This window comes from Triticum dicoccoides, chromosome 1A, assembly GCF_002162155.2.
Source record: "Triticum dicoccoides isolate Atlit2015 ecotype Zavitan chromosome 1A, WEW_v2.0, whole genome shotgun sequence".
NCBI lineage: Eukaryota > Viridiplantae > Streptophyta > Magnoliopsida > Poales > Poaceae > Triticum > Triticum dicoccoides.
In genome coordinates, this window is record NC_041380.1 from 566,027,410 (window position 1) to 566,033,184 (window position 5,775).

Genomic DNA, 5,775 nt, shown 5'->3' on the forward strand with positions numbered 1-5,775 from the left:
AGTTTTGAAACTCCACAGAATACCTTATAATAAATAATGAAAAATCCTCACCAAAGATGAAGACTAGGGGCCTAGACCCTTCTCACGAGGGTGGGGGGCGCCCGCCACCCCTAGGGCGCCCCCCTACCTCGTGGGCCCCCTGGCGGCTCTCCGATGACCATCTTCTCCTATATGAAGTCTTTCGTCGAGAAAAAAATAAGAAGCAACCTTTCGGGACGAAACTCCGCCGCCACGAGGCGGAACCTTGGCGGATCCAATATAGAGCTCTGGCAGAGCTGTTCTGCCGGGGAAACTTCCCTCCCGGAGGGGGAAATCATTGCCATCGTCATCACCAACGCTCCTCTCATCGGGAGAGGGCAATCTCCATCAACATCTTCATCAGCACCATCTCATCTCAAAACCCTAGTTCATCTCTTGTATCCAATTCTTGTCTCCAAGTCTGGGTTTGGTGCTAGTAGGTTGCTAGTAGTGTTAATTACTCCTTGTAGTTGATGCTAGTTGGTTTAATTGGTGGAAGATCATATGTTCAGATCCTTTATGCATATTATTACCCCTCTGATTATGAACATGAATATGCTTTGTGAGTAGTTACGTTTGTTCCTGAGGACAAGGGAGAAGTCTTGCTATTAGTAGTCATGTGAATTTGGTATTCGTTCGATATTTTGATGAGATGTATGTTGTCTAGCTAGCCTCTAGTGGTGTTATGTGAATGTCGACTACATAACACTTCACCATTATTTGGGCCTAGAGGAAGGCATTGGGAAGTAATAAGTAGATGATGGGTTGCTAGAGTGACAGAAGCTTAAACCCTAGTTTATGTGTTGCTTCGTAAGGGGCTGATTTGGATCCATATGTTTCATGCTATGGTTAGGTTTACCTTAATACTTTTGTTGTAGTTACGGATGCTTGCAATAGAGGTTAATCGTAAGTGGGATGCTTATTCAAGTAAGAACAGCACCCAAGCACCGGTCCACCCACAAGTCAAATTATCAAAGTACCGAACGCGAATCATATGAACGTGATGAAAACTAGCTTAACGATATTCCCATGTGTCCTTGGGAGCGCTTTTCCTTATATAAGAGTTTGTCCAGGCTTATCCTTTGCTACTAAAAGGATTGGGCCACCTTGCTGCGCTTTATTTACTTTTGTTACTTGTTGCTCGTTACAAATTATCTTATCACAAAACTATCTGTTACCACTTATTTCAGTACTTGCAGAGAATACCTTGCTGAAAACCGCTTATCATTTCCTTCTGCTCCTCGTTGGGTTCGACACTCTTACTTATCGAAAGGACTACGATCGATCCCCTATACTTGTGGGTCATCACCGCCCCCTCCTCCTCTAGGGGCACCTCCCCCTCAACCTCCCTATGAGGAGTCATTGTCAAGTAGCTGAGGGAGGATTATGTGCTCGACCACTCCGACTAGGCAAGCCGACGACCTTGCGTAGGAAACCCGCGCCGTCGGCCTTCCCCTTGCCCATGTTCCATGAACCTGCATTGAAAAGAGAATAAGCAATTAGTAAATTAATGAAATGAAGGAAAAGGCATGATAATAAGGAATAATAAACACATTAATAAAAATGCATAAAAAGGCATATTCCTAAACTATACGAAAAAAAGACTTGAAACGTACATCTGCTAGAACCCATATGAATCATCACTGTTGTAACCTCTTTCTTGGTCCGTCTCATCATCACTATCAATCATATCATCTTCGTTTCTGACGGAGGTGGAGGCTCTTCCTCGTCGTCAGCGTCTTCGTTTAACTTTTCTAGCATAAGTATGTCATTTTCATTGACAATGGTCTCACCATCATTCCATGCATCATCGTCATTTGGATCCACATCATCATCACCCAATGGTCTAGCGTCATCGTTTCTAACCACATCATCATCATCAGGTTGCTCTTGATAGAACACTCCCTCGTATGTCATGGGGTTAATGTTGTAGTATTCGTCTTCATTCGGGTCTGGTAGCTTACCATGTGGCGACACCTTGAACACAACCTCCCAACCGTTTAGCTAATCTTTCTGGCATGGGTAAGGTAGATAATATACTTGTGTAGCTTGGGTAGCCGCAATGAAGAGATCGGCTCCAACATAGACGGTTGATGGTTTAACTTCGACCAAACCAATGGAAGGTGTATGTTTTACCCCCTCCCGCGGATCGAACCATCGGCATTTGAACACAGGCAGACATAGGGTCTCGTGCCCCTGACGGAATTTAATCTCGTATATATTTTGTACCCTTCCGTAGTAGTCTACTGAATTTTGACTGGGGGTGTACACACCGGTATTTATAGTTTTGGGATCGGGCCAGCTGTTCTGGTGCTCCTCTGTATGGAAGCGATACCCATTCACATCAAACTTTTTACATGTCATGACGGCAGGGTCAAAACCCATGGAAACCCATCTCAATTCATCATCCATAGATATGTTCAGATCTTTTCCCTACAAGTACAATTGAAATTGTTGCGTGCATTAATTCAGTTAACTAATAAATGTTGAACTAGGTATTTAATAGGGGAGTGTGGAAAATTACTTTCTCCATGAACCAAGCAACAAAATTTTTACGTCCAGGGTTTCCATGATGGAGAAGAGTAACTGTGTCCGCCTCAGTAGGAGGATTCATTCCCGTCCATTCCTCTTGAATGAAATCGCTAAGAAAAGAAAAGAGGTGTTAGACCGGCAATAAGTGAACATAGAACATGATGATGTGGAAGACATAAAGGAATGGTGTAGTGGTATTACCTCATCCACACTTCCTCAACTTCCTTGATGTTGTGCAAGATATAGAACATGAGGTCCTCCCACTCTTTTCGTGGCATGTTATAAGATTTCAAGGCCCCAGATCTCCCACCTTGCGCATTGAATAGATGGAGCATGGGTTGATACTTGGGCTCTTCTATATTGTATCGAGGCACCTTGTTATGCAGATGGGGAACGTGGTCTAGATAGTATGATGTCATGAGGTCTGACACCTCCTCTAGGATAACTGCCTCAACTATGGAAGCTTCAATCTTAGCTTTGTTTCCACATTTCCGTCGGAGATGCTTGTTATGTCTCTCAGGGCCGTACTGCCAGTGATTCTGCACAGGCGCCCCCCCAACAATACCTCATTCGTGAGGTGCAGAAGGAGATGTGTCATCAGAGTAAAGAAGCCTGGTGGAAAGATATTCTCTAGCTTGACTATCAACTCCGGTGCCTTCTTATGCAATTTTTCAATCACGTCTTTACTTACTTCTTTAGCACAGAGCGTGCGGAAGAAATGGCTTAGCTCGGCAAGCACTCGCCAGACATGCTCGGGGACATAGCCTCGAACCATCACCGGAATTATCCGCTCAATCCATACATGGTAGTCATGACTGTTCAGGCCGGTCACTTTGCCCGTTGAAAGATTGACTCCCTTACTTATATTCAATGCATAACCATCGATGAACTTCAAAATTTGTTTCATCCAGATAAGTACTTCCTTTTTCTGGCGGTTTAAGGACAAAGTCAGCATCTGGCTCGAACCAGTTTTTTCGACCGCCTGTGGGAGGCTTCATGTTCAAACGTGGTCTATCACAAATTCTTTGTTGATCGGCTCTAGCTTTAACATTATCCTCCGTCTTATCAGGAATGTTGAGGATTGTGTGGAAAAGGGACTCTGCCACATTCTTTTCGGTGTGCATCACATCGATATTGTAAGGAAGTTTGAAGTCCTTGAAATAGGGAAGCTGCGAGAAGTGGGTAATGCGAGTCCAGTTGTGCGTCTCACGATATCCCTCGAAGCCTTTGGATTTTTCTTTGCCTTTCCCTTTGACTTTAGGCTTGAGAGCTTTTAGCTAAGCAAGAACATCTACCCCTGAAAATGTTGGAACCTCGGTTACTTCATGAACAACCCGGCCTTTCGTGAAGTTCCTCTTGTCTTCCCTGTCTGGATGGTCTGGAGGGAGGAACTGTCGATGCAGGTCAAAGGCTACATACTTGCCACCCTTACTCAGCCAAATCATTCGCAGAGCATGCATGCACACTGGGCATGGCATCTTCCTACTTGTACACCATCCACATAATAGAGCATAGCCGGGAAAGTCATGCATGCAATAGTGCAACCAAACTTTCATCAAGAAATTTCTCTGCAGATCCCGGTCGTATGTCAACCTCGAAGAGTACCAAGAATGGTGCAAGGCATCCATCGGCGGCTGCATAAACACACCCAATTGCTTCCCGGGGTATTCAGGCCCCAGAATGATGAGCGACAAGAACATGGTCTTCCGTTGCATTAGGGCACCGGGAGGAAGATTGAGCGGAATTACAAACACGGGCCAGCAGCTGTATGGATTGGACGACATACCATATGAATTCAACCCATCACCTAATATGGCTATTCTGACATTCCTAGCCTCGGCTGCTTCCTCGGGGTATTGTTCATCGAACAACTTCCATGCTTCCCCTTCCGATGGATGTACGATATTTTTGGGTTGTACCTTATACCTTCCTTGTGTCACTTCATCATTTTGGCAGACTCCTTCGTGATGAAAAGGCGCTGCAGTCTTTTTATAAAATCAATATACCGAAGAACCTTAACAGGGATGGTTAGCCGCTTTTTCTCACCATCCTCACCGACCACCTCAATGTACCGAGACGAACCGCACTTCCTACAGTACTTGTCATCCGCATACTTGTGCCTAAACAAAAGGAAATTCTTCGGGCAAACATCTATTTTCTCATAATCCATAGAGAGTGCCTTCATGATTTTCTTTGTATCGTACATGCTTTTTGGCAGTTCATCACCCTCAAGGTGGTTGTTAGCCCATACTCCCAGGAATGCTTCGAAGCATTTCTGGCTACAGCCGTACTCATCCTTGACTGCAATCAGTTGCGAGATGGCATCCGGCTGAGATATTTTCGCAACCGCATAAAGAGGTTTCTTCGACGAGGCCAAGACCTCCAAGAAGGCCTTTGCGGTTGCATCTGGCTCCTTCGGTTCATTCTATGAAGGTGTCACATTTTCCATTTCTTCAACAATGGCATCATCTAGCATGTCCCTGACCCCCTCGTCCTCATATCCATCGATGCGTTGTCGCATCACCTCCTCTCTACCACAGTCCTGCTCGGCTATGTTTATCGGTGGCATGTCAAAGTTTGGCATATATCCGTGCGTGCGAAGGTGCTCACTCATGTCCGTATGATTTCTACGGTGACATCTAGCACATCTCGCACAGGGGCATGGTGGGATAATTCTCATTGGACAACGGAATATCTCCTTCAAATACACATCGGTTTTTGCGATCCACTCTAATGTTACTCGATTCTGACGGATAAAACCACTGTACATCCACTGATTATCTGCCATCCTCTGCTTTTTTGCAAGCCACACAACATAATTAAGGATTCACTTAAATTAATCACATCAAAATTTCAGTTTCTACTGCGTTGAATCCACCTACATCTCTAATAGGTAAAGATGGGTCCTAATCCCACCAGAGGATGTGTAGATTAAGTACGTTCTCCATTCTACCCCGTTTCGAGACAAAATTTCGGCAGCACCTCCCCGTTGTGCTCCGGAGAACAATGGGGAGGCGCCGCCGAAATCCTGTCTCGAAACATGGTAGAACATGGAGAACATACCCAATCTACACATCATCGGGTTGTCCGTGGAAAACGCTTGACAATCCGGAAGAGCTGCGGTGATAAATATGCAATTGAATGCATATTTACCGATGCAACCCTTTCGGACGGGAGACGCCTAGGTTACGCTAGTTGACTTGAGAATGAAATCTAGTGACATGA